General features: G+C 45.5%; 1 pseudogene; it reads right to left on the reverse strand.

The window, feature by feature from the left end:
• Positions 1–18,243: 18,243 nt before the first annotated feature.
• On the reverse strand, positions 18,244–18,485 carry LOC119625906 (large ribosomal subunit protein eL33 pseudogene; annotated as a pseudogene).
• Between the last annotated feature and the right edge of the window lie 671 nt (positions 18,486–19,156).

Here is a 19,156-nt window from a genome sequence, read left to right on the forward strand (position 1 = left end):
TGGAGGGTTGGGGGAGAGGTCTTGGACTGGTTGTGGAAGAATGCGTGTGGGTGTAACCTATGGTGGGAGAGTGGAGAGAAGGTAGAAGGCAGAAGGCTTGCTGGAGCTAAGATCACATTTGAGGGTAACTGGGCACCAACCGAGGGCCATACGGTGGAGTAAGAAAGTACGGAACTGTGCGTAGTAAAGAAATGTCTTACTCCTGGTCTGGAGGAGTGCCAATGCATGGGGAAACCTGGGGCTGAGGAGCCCTTAGTCTGAGGCCAGACTAGGGCTGGGTCTTATCCTCCCGTCCACACGGTGGGGCTGGATGCTTTGCCACAGCCAGGCTGCTCTAGCCTGGCACGTGCCGGCCACTCAGCTGAGGGAGTCACTCACTTCTTGATCCTCCTGATGTCAGTGTGAAGACGCATCACACAGAGTTAAACCATCATCCAGTGCCCTTCTGATGGGGTGGAAGCCACAGCTCCCTTACTCTTGACCCACGAGGTTCAGTGATTGGGTGGGGCTCATCCTCCGCTCTGGCTCCAATAGTGAGCCCCTGCCTCAGGCCTGGCCAATGGGAGTCATGCCAATGGTCACATGCCCCAACCTGGGCCAATGAGCATCAGCCCTGGGGCTTTTGCTGGAACTGTGGGAAAGAAGCTTGCTTTTCTGCTAGTAAGCTGGGAAAATGCAAGCTTGCTGCTGCTGTGGCATATTTACCTGCCTAAAACCAGGAAACACAAGGAAATCAGATCCAAGCGATAGAAACAGATTTCCGATGACATTGTTTGAGCTCCTGAATCCAGTTGCACCTGAAGCCCTGTGAACTTTTCTGTTTCTGATATATAAATCTTTTCTTTGCTTAGGCCAGTATATGCTGGCTTCATGTTAAGTGAAACAGAAAGAGTTCTAATACTGCAAGGTCCCACTCTAACTCCCCAGCCCTCAAGTTGTTCAGGGACAGCAGAATGGAAGAGGCCACCTTGGGGAGAAGTGGGAATGTACGTGTGGTTTGTTTTAGCTCAGGACAGAAAGAAGCACTTCTTTTGAATCTTTGTGTTGGCCTCTGATCCTGCCCTGGGCAGTCTCTCCTGGACCTGGTGCCCTTTCTTTTTCCTTAGAGAGATGTTCTGCTCTGTCTCCATAGAGTGAGCAGAGCCAGTGTGGTTCCCCCAGACCTCCCCCTCAGTCCTGTCAGGATGTGCTGCTCCTTCACAGTAAGGGCTTCCTGCATCCCTTTCCACCCAACCCCACTGCTTTCCATCTGGAAGAAACATTCAGTGTCAGTGTGCGAAAGGAAGACAGTCTTTACAATCTTGATGACAGTGTTGATCTCCATTTATTTCTTTATTCTGGGGATTCATTTCCATGTGAAATCTGTCAGGAAAGCACATGTCGAGAGGAAGTTTTAGGTGCTGAATTTGTGAGGATATAGCTTCAGCTACGTGGGCTAGAGATGGGAAGAACAGTGGCTTAATTAAGAAAGGGATTTATTTCTTTTTCATAGAGAAGCCAGAGTTGGTGTGGAGGCTCTTGCTGTGACATGAAAGGTCCAGAATTCTTTGGTCTTTCTGCTCCACTATCCCTTGGATGTTGTCTGTATCAGTTATTGTACTGATTTGCTCTGGCTGCCATAGCCAAGTACCATAAGCTTGGGGGCTTAAACCACAGAAACTTATTTTCTTGCAGTTCTGGAGGTCAGAAGTCCAAGGATAGGGTGTTAGTAGGATTGGTTTCTAAGGACTGTGAGAACCCCATGACTCTCATCCAGCTTCTGGTAGTTGCTGGCAATCTTTGGCACTCCTTGGCTCGAAGAAGCATCATCCCAATCTCTGCTTTCATCTTCATGTGGCATTCTCCCTGTGTGACATGTGTCTCCAAATTTCTCCTTTTTATAAGGACGTCAGTCATATTGGTCTAGGGCCCACTCCAATAAGTTTATTTTAACTGGATTACCTCTGTAAAGACATTTACTTCAACTAATGCTACATTTCGAGGCCCTAGGGGTTAGGACTTCAACATGTAAATTTTTGACAGGAGAGCCAAAATACAATCCATAGTAGTTATTTAGTATTATATAATAAATTAACCTAAAACTTAGCAGCTTAAATAAATTATTTATTAAGTCTTATGGTTTTTGTCGATCAGGAATTTGTAAGAAACTTGGTTGGACAGTTTGGCTTGAGACCTGTCATGAGTTTGCAGTCAGATGTCAGCTAGGGCTGTAGTCACCAAAAGGTTTGTTTGAGGTACGATCCATTTCCAACCATTTTCTGTCTCACATGGCTATTGGAAGGAGGGCTTGGTTCCTCCTCACCTGGACCTTTCCACAGGGCTACTTGAGTGTCCTTATGTCATGGTGGCTGGTTCTCCAGAATGAAGGACCCAAAGGACTGAAGTGGATGACAGAGTGCCTTTTATGACTGTCTGTGGGAGTCATACACTGTCGCTTCTGCCATATTCTATTGATCACAGAGGCCATTCTTGGTTGAATGTGGGAGGAGGCTACACAAGGGTGTGAATATTAGGAGGTAAAGACCTTTGTCCACACGGCCCAGGTTGCACATTGCTGCTTCTGCTTTCCAGGCAGTGGGAAGAGGCAAAGGGGAAGAAGATGGCATGCCCCTTCCTAGCAACTGAGTGATTTGGAAGTTGCACAGTCACCTCTTCTCACATCCCATTGGCCAAAACTTAATCACTATGGCCGCCCGTGGTTAAAATACACAGCTGAGCAATATAGCCTTTATAAGAGGCAGTCGTGTGCCCAGCTTAAAAACTCTATTACTATGTGTCTCAGTTTGGGTCTCCCTGGAAGCAGAACCTGGAGCAAATTACTCGGGTCCAGGTAGTTTTTTTGGGAAGTGACCCTAGCAGGCTGCAGGAAAGGAGCAGGGAGTGTGTCGTCAAGGTCTCTGCTTCAGAAGATGGGGGCCTGATTCAGCGAGAACCTCAGAAGCCTCCCAGAGTGAGTGGGAAGCTGGGCCATTTATCTATGGGTCCCACTCTGGGGAAATAACTCCCCTGCACTTCCTGGCTGCATCTCCCACTCATCTCCCAGCTGACTCTGTGGCTTTTAAAAATAGCCCTGAGACAGGCAAAAGGAGAGACCTATGACTGTTGAGGTGGGATGTTGAGGACTGGTATAGAGCTGGCCCCTGCAACTGCCGCTGTAATCAGAGGAGGGGCCCCAAACATCTGCTACACTCTGGAAGAAGCAGAGGTCAGACTGGGAACCCATCCTAGCATCTTTCATACAGTTTGCCAATTTTGCCTGCCCTGCCCCCTACCCAAAGTTCCTAAGGACAGGGGTCCAGGTTGTGCAGCTTAAAGACCTCCTATCAGCCACTGACTTTCAAGGGCAGGAACTGTGGGCTCACTTTAGTTTGTGCCTGGGAGTTCACTTCTCAGCCCTGCTGTACCAGCCTTCAGTGACAGCTCAAAATGGTCTATCTCCAGGAAAGTCCTGGAATGTGGACTCTATCACTCCCAGACCCCCTACTTGGAAACTGAGGGCTGACCCATAGGTCCTTGGCCACCACCCAAAATCTGAATTCTAGGGGCTAAGTCTGGTGCCTGTCAGGCTCTTTTTTCTATTCCACCCTGCCAGGAACCCTCCCTTGCTAAACTCCTTGCTGGGCACAATGGAAAAGTTCAGAAGTTGAATCCATAAATACAAGCTAAAACAAGCAGAAAGAAGACAAGATGGAGTAAAGTCCTTTTCTGGGCAGTGTGGCTGCCAGTCCCTGCCCTAGAACATTGATTTCTAAGATTTCCTGGCCCATCTCTGCCAGGCCTCCCAACTAGAGGCCACTGCTTCCCTCTTTCACGGGGGTCTATCCACAGCAGAGGTTTGAACCTTTTTACTGTCATGGACCTTCTTTTGAAGCCTGTGGACCCTCATTAGGACAATGTTTTAGTTATTTATTTTTTTCAATAATTTTGGGGGAATAGGTGGTTTTTTGTTACATGGATAAGTTTTTTAGTGGTCATTTCTGAGATTTTGGTTCATCTGTCACCTGAACAGGTGTCTTTTTCATAAAATGACTTTTTTTCCTTTGGATAGATACCCAATAGTGGAATTGGTGGATCAAATGGTAGTTCTACTTTTAGTTCTTTAAGGAATCTTCATACTGTTTTCCATAGTGGTTTTATTAGCTTACATTCCCTCCGACAGTGTAAAAGTATTCCCTTTCACCACATCCACTCCAACATCTTTTTTTTTATTTTATTTTTTAGTTATGATTATTCTTGCAGTAGTAAAGTGGTATTGCATTGTGATTTTGATTTGCATTTCCCTGATAATTAGTGATGTTGAGCATTTTTTCCATATATTTGTTGGCCATTTGTGTATCTTCTTTTGAGAATTATCTATACATGTCCTTTGTCCATTTTTTTTTTTTTTTGAGACGGAGTCTCGCTCTGTCGCCCAGGCTGGAGTGCAGTGGTGGAATCTCAGCTCACTGCAAGCTCCGCCTCCCGGGTTCACGCCATTCCCCTTCCTCAGCCTCCCAAGTAGCTGGGACTACAGGCGCCTGCCACCTCTCCCGGCTAGTTTTTTGTATTTTTTAGTAGAGACGGGGTTTCACCGTGTTAGCCAGGATGGTCTCGATCCTCTGACTTCGTGATCTGCCCGTCTCAGCCTCCCAAAGTGCTGGGATTACAGGCTTGAGCCACCGCGCCCGTCCCCTTTGTCCATTTTTTGATAGGATTATTTGTTTATTTCTTGCTGATTTGTTTGGGTTCTTTGTAGATTCTGGATATTAGTCCTTTGTTGGATGCATAGTTTGTGAATATTTTCTTCTACTCTGTGGGTTGTCTGTTTACACAGCTGATTATTTCTTTTGTTGTGCAGAAGCTTTTTGGTTTAATTAGGTTCCATCTATTTGTTTTTGTTTTTGTTGCATTTGCTTTTGGGTTCTTGGTCATGAACTCTTTGCCTAAACCAACGTTTAAAAGCATTTTTCTGATGTTATCTTCTAGAATTTTTAGGTTTCAGGTCTAATATTTAAGACTTTGATCCATCTTGAGCTGATTTTCATATAATGTGAGAGATGAGGATCCAGTTTCATTCTTCTACATGTGGCTTGTCAATTATCCCAGCAGATCATTCAAGAGAGGATCATTTAATTTCCATGTATTTGTATAGTTTTGAGTGTTCCTTTTGCAGTTAATTTACAGTCTGGATTCAGTTAGCTGGTATTTTGCTGAGAATTTTTGCATCTATGTTAATCAGGGATATTGGTCTGTAGTTTTCTTTTTTTGCTATATCTTTTCCTTGTTTTATTATTAGGTGATACTGGCTTCACAGACTGATTTAGGGAGGATTCCCTCTTTCTCTGTCTTTTGGAATAGTTTCGGTGACATTGGTACCACTTCTTCTCTGAATGTCTGATAGAATTCAGCTGTGAGTCCATATGGTCCTGGATTTTTTGTTGTTGTTGTTGTTAAAAATTTTTTAAATTACTGTTTCAATCTTGCTACTTGTTATTGGTCTATTCAGAGTTTCTATTTCTTCCTGATTTAATCTAGGAGGGTTGTATGTTTCCAGGAATTTATCCATCTCCTCTAGATTTTCTAGTTTGTGTGCATAAAGGTGTTCATTGTAGGCTTGAATGATCGGTCATATTTCTGTGGTATCTGTTGAAATATCTCCTGTTTCATATCTAACTGAGCTTATTTGGATCTTCTCTCTTCTTTTCTTGGCTAATCTCACTAATGGTCTATCAATTTTGTTTCTCTTTTCAAAGAACCAGCTTTTTGTTTCATTTGTCTTTTGGGTTTTTTGTTTGTTTCAATTTTGTTTAGTTCTGTTCTGATCTTTGTTATTTCTTTTCTTCTGCTGAGTTGGTTTGGTTTGTTCCCGTTTCTCTAGTTCCTTGAGTTGTGACCTTAGATTGTCTATTTGCACTCTCTCAGTCTTTTTGATGTAGGCATTTAATGCTATAGATGTTCCTCTCAGCACTGCTTTTGCTGTATCCCAGAGGTTTTTTTTTGTTTGTTTGTTTGTTTTGAGATGGAGTAGCGCTCTGTTGCCCAGCCTGGAATGCAGTGGCACAATCTCAGCTCACTGTAACCTCTGTTTTGTCTGACATAAGAATAGCTACTCCTGCTCATTTTTGTTTCCATTTGCATGGAATATCTGTTTTCACCCCCTTACCTTAAGTTTATGTGAGTCCTTATGTGTTAGATGAGTCTCTTGAAGACAGCAGATACTTGGTTGGTGGATTTTTATTTATTTGCCATTCCATATCTTTTAAGGCCAGTATTTAGGCCATTTACATTCAACGTTAGTATTGAGATGTGAGGTACTGTTCTATTCACCACGTTTGTTGTTGCCTTAATGCCTTGTTTTTTGGTGTGTTATTGTTTTATAGGACCTGTGAAATTTATGCTTTAAGGAGATTCTATTTTGGTGATTTTCAAGGTTTTGTTTTAAGATTTAGAATTCTTTTTAGCATTTCTTCCAGGGCTGGCTTATTAGTGGTGAATTCTCTCAGCATTTGTTTGTCTGAAAAATACTTAGTTTTGCTGGATACAAAATTCTTGACTGACAATTATTTTTGTTTCAGGAGGCTAAAGATGGGTCCCCAATCCCTTCTGGCTTATAAAGTTTCTGCTGAGAAATCTGCTGTTGACCTTGATAAGTTTTCCTTTATAGGTTTTCTGGTGCTTTTGTCTCACAGCTCTTAAGATTCTTTCCTTTGTCTTGACTTTAGATAATGTGATGACTATGTGCCTAGGTGATTATCTTTTTTTGCAATGAATTTCCCAGGTGTTCTTTGAGCTTCCTGTATTTTTAAAAATTCTTTTTTCTTTGTCTTTGTTAGATTGGGTTAACTTGAAAGCCTTGTCTTCAAGCTCTGAAGTTCTTTCTTATACTTGTTCTAATTTATTGTTGAAACTTTCCATGGAATTTTGTATTTTTCTAAGTGTGTCTTTCATTTCCAGAAGTTGTGATTATTTTTCTTTATGATGTCTATGACTCTGGGTATTTTTTCATCCATATCCTGTATTTTTAAAAAATTTCTTTAAATTGGTTTTCACCTTTCTCTGGTATCTCCTTGAGTAGCTTAATAAACAACCTTCTGAATTCTTTATCTGGCAATTCAGAGCTTTCTTCTTGGTTTGGATCCATCGCTGGGGAGCTCATGTGATCTTTTGGGAGTATTATAGAACCCTGTTTTGTCATATTACCAGAATGACTTTTCTGGGTCCTTCTCATTTGGGTAGACTATTTCGGTGGAGAGGTCTGAAACTCAAGGCCTGCTGTTCATATTCTCTTGTCTCATGGGGTGATCTCTTGATGTCGTGCTCTCCTTCTTCCCTAGGGATGGGGCTTCCTGAGAGCTAGACTGCAGTGATTGTTACTGCTCTTCTGGGTCTAGCCACCCAATGGGCTACTGGGCTCCAGGCTTGTGCTGCAGTATGTTGCAAATAGTCCTGTGATGTAATCTGTCTTCAGGTCTCCTAACCATGGATACCAGCACCTACTCTGGTAGAGATGACAGGGAAATGAAGTAGACTCTGTGAGAGTCCTTTGTTATAGATATGTTTAGTGTGCTGGCTTTCTTGAATGCTGGTTATGCTAGCAGTGAAGTTGTCACGTGGACACACTCAGGATTTCTCGTTAGCCAGGATGTTGCAGGCAGTGGAATTAGGTGTTTTCTTCTCCTTCCTGGGATCAGGGTTGTTCTGTCATGAGTTGCTGTAATGGCCTGAATTGGTTGACCTCCAGCCAGGAGGTGGCACTTTCGAGAGAGTACCAGCTCTCTTATAGTAGTAGTAGGGGGATCTAAGCTTGCCCTAAATTGGCCAAGGTAAGTATTTCAATTTCTCAGGTGATTGGTGGGCCCATAAAGCTCCCAAGAGTTTCTATCTTTTGTGTTTGGCTACCAGGATGGGTAGAGAAATACTATCGGGTGGCGGCAGGATCGGGCAGGATCAGGCAGGTCTGGGCTCAGACTCTTCTTGGGCAGCACTTGCTGTGGCCACTGTGGGGGATGAGGGGTGTTTCTCAGGCCTATGGGGCTATGTTCCAGAGGGGATCGTGGACACCTCTGCTGTGTCATATAGTTTGCCAGGGAAGTGGGAGATAGCTGGTAGCAAGAGGCCTCACTCAGCTCTCATGCAGCTGGCGAGGCCTATCTCACTCTTGCAATGCTCCCACTAAGATCTTGCCCCAGGCTGTGAGCTACCCTGCTGAGAAAGCAGGCTTTCAGACCTCACCCCTCCTCATCTGCCCACTCCATAGGTAGCTCCTGTGCTCCTGCACTCAAATCTGTAGCAACTCCTGCTTGTACCCTGGACTCTGCTCAAGAAAATTTGTGCCCAGTTGAAACCACTACCCATTTCAACTGGGAGTTTTCTTCACCCTGCAATCCCTCCCCAATTCTTCTGGCTGTCTTCTCCAAGGGCCCCTGTGAGATATAGTCAGAGATGGCTTCCCTGGGCTCAACCTGGAGACTGGGAGTGCCTGTAAGGCACGTCCCACTGCTACCTCTACTTTGTATATTTCACACAACTTCCTAATTCTGTCTCAGCTCTAGGCAAGGCTAAATCTTCCTCTTATGATCTGGATTTTCAGATTCCCCAGTGGGGATGTGTGTTCAGAGGCAGATATCCCGCCCCTCACACTTTGGGGACTCAGTTTTTTGCCTGTTTCACAGAATTTGCAGCAGCATGCCACTTCTTTCAAAGAATTTATGAATTCTTTTGGTTTTCCTTGCACATTCCTGCAGTGGTTCTTGGAGCAAAAGATCATGGTGTTCTGTCTATCCATGTGGGAGCTGCATGTTAGCCCTGTCTCCCACCTACCATCTTCTCCAGATAATGTTTTAAAACGCACAAGAAACAAAACATAGAATTACAAAGGAAATCAATTGAAATGCAGTTATCAAAATATTAAAAACACATTTTGGCCACAGTAATACATGTGTTTCTTTATTAATGTATCAAATAACAAGATCTAGTGGCAGGCTGAGTAACCCCAGTGATTTTAAAGTAGTAATGAGAATAAATGACATTTTGAGACATCTCCACTAATGGTAACATGAGATGAAAGTAGCTGGGATTTCTATTGGTGATAAAGTCACAGCTCCTGCTGATACCACTGTGCTATGTTGTCTACTTTCATCATGGAAAAGAATGCCAACCTTCAGTTAAAATGGAATAAAGTAGCCATGTTTTACCACCCAAGTATTTGGACTCCATAAATTTCTATTCATGCATTTCTTGGATGTCACTGGACTTCAGGGCTAAGATTACCTGTTCTATGGGAAGCCTTAACTGAGATCTGTTGCATTCTCAGGCCTCATGGCCCCAGCTGGACACTCTCCCTGCCTGGCTGGTTTTGACTGAGCCAACAAGGGCAGGGACCCTGCCAGCATATGTGGCCTATGTAGATGTTCTGCATCCAGACCTTGGGAATAGGAGGGTAACTCCAGCCTCAAGTCATGACCACCATGGCTTCCAGGTGAGGCTGGGGTAGAGGTGGAAGGAGGGTGGGACTGGAAGGCATTGGCCATTTCCCAAGGAGGGACTGGGGAACACTCTCCCAACTGTGTCCTCAAAAAAGGCATTTCTACAGATGGATGGAGAGGGCTAGCCCCTGACTGTTTCCTGGCAGGGCCTGGCCCTGGATAGTTTGGGCTTGGTGCTGGGGAAACTATGAGTCCCATGAGATTCCCAAAGAGAGTGGAGAAATGTGGAAGGTGCCTCATTGAACTCCAGAGCTCTTCCCATGCATTAGGGGTGGGGGCTTCCAAGAAGGTGGTCCTGGAACTAATGCAGGGCTTTGTCTCCAGAGCTTACCCTGCAGCATCCTGAGTTGCCCTAGACAGCCAGGTATGAACCAGGAAGAGGGAAAGAGGAAGGAATGCTAGTTCAGCAGCTACTGCTGCAACCTTAAACTCAGGTGTGTAAGAAACTGCTTTATGTTCCGTAATCCAAATTATTTCTGATTCTGGGCTCCTACTCTACTATAATGACAGAAAATTAAATGCTAGTGATTTTCTAGGCTTATTGCCTTTCTGGTGGTTGAGTCAAAGCTCTGGGAGCTGATGTAAGTACAGCTACTAAGGGGTTTCCATAATGGTTCTGGAGGTTCTCTGCTATTTTCCTGCTGTGCCTGTGGGATCAGAAAACTAAGGCTTCTGGCTATGCCTGGGGAGCTGGCTCTCCAGGAGACAGAGAAAGTCTCTTCTGGGCTACTCCACATGCCCATTTCCTCTTTGGGTTCTTACTGCCCCTGCCGAGGCTCTGTCTGGGGAGTGGGCCCAGGGAGCCTTGCTCTTGAACTTTTCCTGCTGCCAACACATCCTGATCAGTTTTGAGACTTTTTCCTCAGAGACCTCTGGGATCATCTATGAGCCAGGGGGACTCATAGGTGTTCCTTGTCTCCTTTTGGATTCCTTTAGAAATAGATTCCAAGAGCAGAATTTGAGCACAGGCAATTTATTTGGAGGTGATCCTAGGAAGCACTCAAGGGAAATGAGGAAGTGGGACAGAAAAGAGAAGGTAGCCAATGCAGGGTAGGTAACGACCAGGTCACCGCCATGGGTGCCTGGAACTCCAGCTCTGGGAGGCTGCATGGAACACACCTCAGAGTCGTGCTATCCCCATCGGTAGGTGGAGGAAGCTGGGGCATCTCTCCATCAACTCCCATAGGTTGTGGGTCCTTTCATGGCCTGTGGCCAGAAAAGCCCTCAGATACGGAACTGCGGGTGCCTGCAGTAAAAAGTTACAGATGTCTTTTGCTAGGGGAGGTGAATGCAGAGGGGATACAGGCAGGGCACCATCCACTCCACCCTCTCTTCCCTGGGTGATGTATCCAGGTCCACAGGTTGTTTGAGGGGAAGGAGAGAAAACCTCTGCTAACTTGTTAAAAATATCTCCTGTGCACTGGCTTCCTTCAAGGCTGCTTTCCCCACCAGTAGTGCTCTCATGCCTGTTTTAGGGAGTCTCCTGGATAAAGCTCCGTAGGTTGGATGGGGAACAGTGCAAAGACGAACTGGACTGAGCCTCAGCCCTACATGACTCAGACAAGGAAGAAATAAGACTGCATTAAGATAGCACTTTTATGTGAGGCAAAATGTCAGCAGGGAGCAAGACAGCTGGGGACCCTCAGAGAACGGAGGCAGCATCTCTGCTGGGATTCTGGAAAGTGTCAGGGAGATGCTGGCTTGTGAAAGTGAGGTGGGATTTGCAAGGTGGTGGAGGAGGGTGAGGGCATCCTGGCAGGAGGCACAGGAAAAGGGAAGGAGCTGCTGCTTGAGAGTCAGGGAGGACAGGACTGCAAGGAGCGAGGCCCAATCAGGACTAGGAGAGGAGCCTTCAACAGGCAGGCAGGCTGGGCCTAGCTCCACCCTACTGAGCCCTCAGGCACTTCCTCCTGTGGAGGCCACCAGGAGAGCCGGTCTAGCCACCAGTGTGGTCTTGGCTTCAGGGCAGCTCAACCCAGCAGTGCCAGCTGCCAGGAGCTCCAGTTAGAAGCCACTACCCTCATTAGCTAGCATGGGATCAGCTGCTTTTAGTCTCAGAGCTCCGGATGTCTTAGAGGTTTGTAAATCACCAGATTAAAAAACTAATTGCAGTATTTACCCTAAGCCTGGCTCATTCCTGTCAATGACTGGTTTTGTTTCATTTCTGGTGGGGGCTGCAGAAGCTGCAGAGAGGGGCTCAGTAGAATCCTGGGCAAACCTGAGCCTCAAGACGTGGTGGGTGCTCTGCCCTGGGAGAGCCAGGCTCTGACTTCCATGGTGGCTTCAGCTGCGTCTGCCTGGCCTTTGAGTGCCAGACAATAACATTCACCCTCAAGTGCACTTTCCAGGAGCCTTTGGAGAAGGAGGGAAGAGCATTCGAGGGCACCAGTCAATTGGTTAGGGCCTGACTGGGGCACAGCTTCCCTCAGCCCTACCACACCCTGGGAGGAGGAGGAACAGGCTATAGGGTTGCTGAGCAGAAGCGGGAAAGTGGCAAGGCTCAGAGGCCACGAGCTCACTTTAATCCAGCCCTGACCCTGGAGATGCTTACTGACCTAGGTGGCTTTTGGTCAGCATCTCAGCTCTGCCTCGTGGTCCTCTACTCCCTCTAGCCCATCCCCACATGCTTCACTCTGGGTCTCCCTCCTGACTTCTCCATCCTCTGCAAACTCCCACAGCCTCCAAGTCTCCCCACAGCCTGGCTCCCTGCCTTTCTTGCTGCCCTGCCAAAAAGGGCTTTCCAAAACACACATTGGCTGTGCCACTCTCCTATTCCCACTTTCAAGGGCTCCCATTGGCTGAAGAACAAAATTTCTCAGACTAACATCCCAGCTCCCCCACTCTTGAAGGGTTATGGCAAAGTACTTTTGGTGTGGGTTCTGGCTCTACTACTCATCAGCTCTGTGACCTTGGGCAAGGTGTTTAACTTCTCTGCACCTCAATTTCCTTGTCTGTAAAATGTGGATTTAGTCCCTAAATCCTGGTGAGGATTAAATGAGTTAGCACACGGAAAGCATTTAGCACAGTGCATGGCACATAGTAAGTGCTCAGTAAAATGTAGCTGGTATCTATTTCACACTATTCTGCCGCAACGGCTGGCTAATATTTTGACCACCCTTAACTATCTCAATGGCCTGAAGTTCTGTCAAGACTTCCCAGTACAGCTGTTAGTTATCTATTGTGTAGCAAATGACCACAAACTTAGCATCTTAAAACAACGAATACTTATTATCTCACAGTTTCCGTGATCAGGAGTCTGAGCGTGGTTCTCACAAGGCTGCAATCCAGGTATCAGTCAAGGCTGTGGTTTTACCTGAGGCTCAGCTGGGGAAGGATCTGCTTCCAAGCTCATGTAGTTGTTGACAGAACTGTTTCTTGTGGCTGTAGGACCAAGGACCTCACTTTCTTGCTGGCTGCTGGAGGTCCTTGCAGGCTGTTAGCTGGAGGCTACCCGTGGTTCTCCAGGCTGCCTGAGCTCCTTGCCATGTGAGGTTCCCCAACGTGGTTGCTTGCTTCCTCAAAGCCAGTAAGGGAGACAGAAGCTCTAGTAACAGCGTTACAGTATTGTGTAGATACTTCTGTCTCACTGGGTTCAGACTCCTTTTGAAGTCCCAGCCTCTACAAGGTGAGGGTTGAGTGTGGGTCAGGGTCAGGGTGTGATCTCAGGTCAGGCATGAGAATAGAGCTCCAGGGACATGCTAGAAAGGGACTGGGCTTTTGTTAGATTGGTAATGAGAACCAATCAGTCGGTTTTCAGAAGCCAGCACAGGCCTTTCCAGGAGCCACAGTGAGCCCAAAGCTATCAAGATCCTGGGTTCTTCTCATGAAATAAGGTAACTACACTTGGGGATGGAGATAATAGCATGAAGGGGACCCAGAGATTGTTTCTTATACTCAACAAAGCCACTCTGCTTATCTGGGGTAAAGGCAGAAATTACTATTTATTCAGGTGCTACTTAATCCTACTCCTCTTTTTGGCTCAGAGAAAGGAATGCACAATTCGTGCTAGACCAGGCCTTCATAAATGAAGCTATGTCTGGGCTTGATCACCACTCCGAATGATGCTATTGCAGAATTTCTCTATGAGAAGGGGGTGGCTGGTCCAGTTTTCCCCGTGGCATGAAAAGCAGCACAGAGTGGGCAGAGCAGTGACCTGTTGGGCAGGGAGCAGAAATGAGTAAGTATTAAGGAGAGTCTGCGCCACATCTTGGACTCTGTTGGGGTGTATGTGTGTGCCCATTATATTGTTGAAGAGATTGAGGCTGCGAGAGGCTAAGGGACCTGGGGAAGCTCACATAGTGAATCAGGAAGGACTGTTCCTACGGCTCCTGTCCTGCCTCACTCCTGTGCTCTGATGTCATAGTCTTTAGGCCCTGTATGTGCACTTTGCCTTTTTGTACCATATGTGTGAGGTGAGATTTGGCTGGGAGATCTGTGTGGCCCCAGGACTGAGGAGCATATTCTCCTTCCGGAATTGCAAGATATCTATGCTTTGGGGGAAGGGCTGGAAGCTTCAGGCCCCTGGTGGTTTGGAGGATGGTTTAATCTCCCAGCCCTTATTCCATGCAGGTAGAGGACAGAGCAGGATATGTTTTGGAGAGCCAATAGATGACACACCTGTTAGAAACAAGAGACAGTCCCTAAGCGGAGCAGTCTGAGACATTGTCTGCCCATCTCTGAGGAAGCTGAAACCCAAAGAGCCCCAAGTCACACACCACACAGAGTGGGTCTGGGCTGGAGCTTGAGGTTCTCTTTCCACTTCTGATGGTCTCTCTGGAGGTCTGGGAACCCAGGAGCACCCCCACGTCCCTGACTTCCACAGAAGGGTCTCCCTGTTGGCTGCTGAAGCCAAGGGAGAGCGTGCTCTGGGTAACACAAGGTCTGGTTAACAGAGAACTGTTGCTTAAGTCACAGATGAATTTAGAGCCCCACAAAATCCTGCTTCCCTGGAAGGTAGTTAAACTCTGTGTAAGTGTCAGGGGCTCCTCAGCACTTAGAATGCCACCATCTGTGCCCTGGTGAGGAATGCAGTGCAGTGAGGTTTGGAGAGGAGCCAGTTTCCGTCTTCCTCTCAGGGCTACAGGCTGGGGTCTGGGTTATCCGCACTGGACGATGGGCACACATTCCATCTTGAAGGACAGATGTCTGTACCAGCACCAGCCACTTTACATGCACACAAAGTCTGAAGTTGCATAATGGCTTTTCCGTGGAGCCAGAGAGAACTGGCTGGAAGCAGCAGGGGTGATTTAGGTGTGTCACAGGAGGAGTTGCTTCTTTTTGCCAAAGACCCATCGGAAAGGGAGGAGAGGCAAACCCACCTTCCCAGGAGCCTAGTTCCCAAAGGCTGGGTGCTCCTTACTGCCAGGGAGGAGTCAACAGCCTCTTTGTCTTCCAGAGTGGGAGAGGGAGTTTGCCAAGGAGGGATGAGTTACCTTTCAGACACCTCTAACCAGGCTCCTGGAGGAGGAAACAGGATGAGATGAATTGTCCAGGAACAGGGAGGGTGGGGACTCTGCTTTGAGGGTTGGGGTGTGGATTGGTGACCAGAGCAGTTGTTTGAGAGCACTTCACCCCTGGGCACAGGGTGGTGCGCTGCAGGTTGCACGGGGCAGGGAACCACGGGCTGTGCCATGCAGCCCCTCCTGGAAGCCCAGTCAGGAGCTGCATCGGCTGGGTCCTGATGGGCACAGTGGCTAGCTACAGGCTGGAACAAGCAGCCTGTTGAAAGCCAGGGCAGGTGAATCCTGAGCCAAGATTCCTGCCTCCTACCCCATTGCAGGGCTCTCCCGAAACCAGGATAGGTTGAGTCCTGGCTCTGTGGTGATCTTGACCATGCCATTAGTTCAGCCTCTGCCCCTTCTGGACCTCAGTGTTCTCACCCATGGAATGAAGGTGTTTAAGGGAAGAAGGAGAGAGGGAGGGCAGGGGGAAGAGAGAAGGGAGGTGGGTGATGAGTCTCCTTAGAAGAACCCAAATCCCTCCAGATATTTGTTGGTTCTGGTCTTTTACCTGTTGGCAGTTTGGGGTGGGAGGGCATACCCTTGCTTGTTAATGGAGTATATCTGTTTTGGGACCCAGGGCTCTTTGTTGAGCATATGGGAGAAGGGGTGGTGGGTGGAGGGTGACTGAAAGTAGGGCTGAAGGCTGCGCTGGAGCCATCCCTATCATCTCTGCCTGAATGTCTGACTTCAACAACCTCAAGGGCAATTTTGCAATGAATTCTCAGGCACATGGCCTCAAGTGTCCAAATGTAGACACTTTAAGAGAGTACCACGACATGCTTTAAATTATGTATATTACAAGAATATTTACATATTAATTAACAAACTATTTTATTTTATTGGTGGGCTTATGCAGCATTTTCAATTAAGAATTCAAGCTGGATACGGCAGCTGACACCTGTAATTTTGTTTTGGAGGCTGAGATGGGGAAATTGCTTGAGGCCAGGAGTTCAAGACTAGCCTAGGCAATATGGCAAAATCCTGTCTCTGCAAAAAATCTTTTTTTAAATTAGCCAGGCACAGTAGCACACACCTGTATTCATAGCTACTTAAGAGGCTGAGGTAGGAGGACTGCTGAGGCTGCAGTGAGCTATGATTGCACCACTGCACTCTAGCCTAGGCAGCAGAGCAAGATCCCATAAAAAAATTTGTTTCAAATATAACATTCTTCCTAATTCATAATAGTAACATATATCCATGCACACTAAAACAAAAACCATTATACGGATTATTTGGACATTGAAAATAGCATAAGCAGGCTGCGCATGGTGTCTCATGCTTGTAATCCCAGCACTTTGGGAGGTTGAGGCGGGCAGATCACTTGAGACCAGCCTGGGCAACATGGTGAAACCCCATCTCTACAAAAAATACAAAAATTAATTGGGTGTGGTGGTGTGTGCCTGTAGTTCCAGCTACTTGGGGGGCTGAGGTGGGAGGATTTCTTGCTTGCTCTCAGGAGGTCAAGACTGCAGTGAGTCAGGACTGTCCCATTACTGGTAATACTAACTTTGATCACTTGGCTAAGGTAGTATCTCCCAGATTTTTTTCACTTTAAAAGTATATTTTCTTCCCTTTGTTATTTGCGGGGGGTTTTTGGTTTGTTTTTTGTTTTTTCAAGAAAGGGTCTCACTCTGTTGCCCAGACTGTTCCTATCGGAAATGACACAACTGTCATTTCCAGCTATAATGTCATTACACAACTGTAATCCCAGCATTTTGGGAGGCCGAGGCGGGCGGATCACAAGGTCAAGAGATCGAGACCATCCTGGCCAACATTGTGAAACCCTGTCTCTATTAAAAATACAAAAATTAGCTGGGCATGGTGGCACGCACCTGTAGTCCCAGCTACTCGGGAGGCTGAGGCAGGAGAATCGCTTGAACCTGGGAGGCAGAGGTCGCAGTGAGCAGATATCATATCACTGCACTCCAGCCTGGGCGACAGTGGGAAACTGTCTCAAAAAAAATTTTTTTTAGTTGATTTTTGTTCGTTGATCTTGTGTTCTGCTACCTTGCTAGACTCACTTCTTATTTGGAGGATTTTTTAAAAAGATTGCTTGTGATTTTCTACATAGACAGTTGTATCATTTCTGATAGTAACAGTTTGATTTTTCCCTTCTCAATCTATTTGCTTTTATTTATTTTTCTTCTTTTATTGCAGTGGTTAGAAATTCCAGCACTATAATTACTTATTTATTTACTTTTGAGACATAGTCTCACTCTGTCACCCAGGCTAGAGTGCAGTGGCACAGTCCACTGTAATCCCAGCACTTTGGGGGGCTGAGATGGGCAGATCGCTTGAGATCAGCCTTGGCAACATTTTATTTATTTTTCTTCTTTTATTGCAGTGGTTAGAAATTCTAGTACTCTCTCTCTCTATATATATATATATGTATATACACACATATATATTTTTTATGTGGTGTTTATATGGTGAATTATATTGATTGTTCTTTAAATATTGAACCAGTCTTGTATACTTGGAATAAATCACACTTGGTCATGTTGCATAATTATTTTTATACATTGCTGTACTCAGTTTACTAATTTTTATTGAGGATTTTGGTGTCTAAGTTCATGGCAGAGGCTGATTTGTAGTTTTCTTTTCTTGTAATATTGCAGTCTTTTGTTGTTGTTGTTGAGACAGAGTCTCGCTCTGTCGCCCAGGCTGGAATGCAGTGAAACTATCTCAACTCACTGCAACCTCTGCCTCCTGGGTTCAAGCAATTCTCATGCCTCAGCTGGGATTACAGATGTGCCAGTAGCTGGGATTACAGATATGCACCATTACACCTGGCTAATTCTTGAATTTTTAGTAGAGACAGGGTTTCGCCATGCTGGACAGGTGGGTCTCAAATTCTTGGTCTTATGTGATCCACCTGCGTCAGCCTCCCAACGTGCTGGGATTATAGGCGTGAGCCACTGTGCCCAGCCTGCTGTCTGGTTTTTATATCAGGGTAATGCCAGTCTCATAAAGTGAGTTGGAAAGTATTCCCTCCCCTTCTATTATTCTGGAGGATGTTGTGTAAAGTTGGTGTTAAGTTAAAAAGAAAAATTTGGTAGAATTCTCCATCGAAACTACCTATGCCTGGATATTTCTTTTTTAGGAGTTTTAAAACTATGAATTCAATTTCTTCAATGGTTATAGGACTATTCAGATTACCCATTACATCTTGGTTAAGTTTTAGTAGTTTATGATTTTGGAGGAATTGGTCCATTTCTTCAAGGGAGTACTTTTTTTTTTTTTTTAAATACCCGTTTATTTATTGACTTTTCTTTAGTTTAAATCCTTGAGGGGTACAACATCACTTGGATTCCATGTCCAATAGCCTTAGCAGGAATATTGCTTCGGAATTTGGCACGAACCATGCCGCTGTTTCCATGGGCCTTTTTGTCCAAATAGAATTCTGTTTCATCTCCGGCATAAACAGCTTCAATTTTAAGAAGAGCTGTGTGTTCCCTTTGGTTCCGGAGACCCCGTTTATAGCCGCAAACACAGCCTTGGACCACAGCCTTCCAGACATATTTCCTTTTATAAGTCCTGTTACCAGCAGGCCTCTACAGGAGCCAAGATGGCGGGAAGAGCAAGGGAGTCAAATTTATCAGCATAAAATTGTGGTATTTCATTTATGATACTGGTGATTCGTGTTTTCTTTCTTTACCTTTGTGAGTCTTATTAGGAGTTTATTGTCTTTTTAAAATTTTTCAAACAAGCAGGCTACGTTTCGTTGATTTTTCTCTATTATTTTTTAATTTCACTGATTTCTCATCTTATCTTTATTATTTCCTCCCTTCTGCCTGTTTTGGGTTTATTTTTCTTTTCTTTTTCTAAAGTTTCTTCAGATGGATGCTTACATTATTGATTCGAGACTTCTTCTCTTTTCTAATGTGAGCCTTTAGTGTTGTACTTCCTTCTCAACCATTTAACTGCATCCCACATATTTTGATATGTTATATTTTCATTTTAATTTAGTTCTATACATATATATGTGTGTGTATATGTGTGTATATATGTGTATCTGTATGTGTGTAAATATATGTATGTGTGTGTATGTAATATATGTGTTTAAAAATATATAAAAATATATATTTATTTTTAAGATAGGGTCTCACACTATCACCCTATCACTCAGGCTGGAGTACAGTGGTGCAATCTTGGCTCACTGCAACTTGTACCTCCCAGGCTCAAGTGATC

Source organism: Chlorocebus sabaeus, chromosome 22 (genome assembly GCF_047675955.1).
Source record: "Chlorocebus sabaeus isolate Y175 chromosome 22, mChlSab1.0.hap1, whole genome shotgun sequence".
NCBI classification, from domain to species: Eukaryota; Metazoa; Chordata; class Mammalia; order Primates; family Cercopithecidae; genus Chlorocebus; species Chlorocebus sabaeus.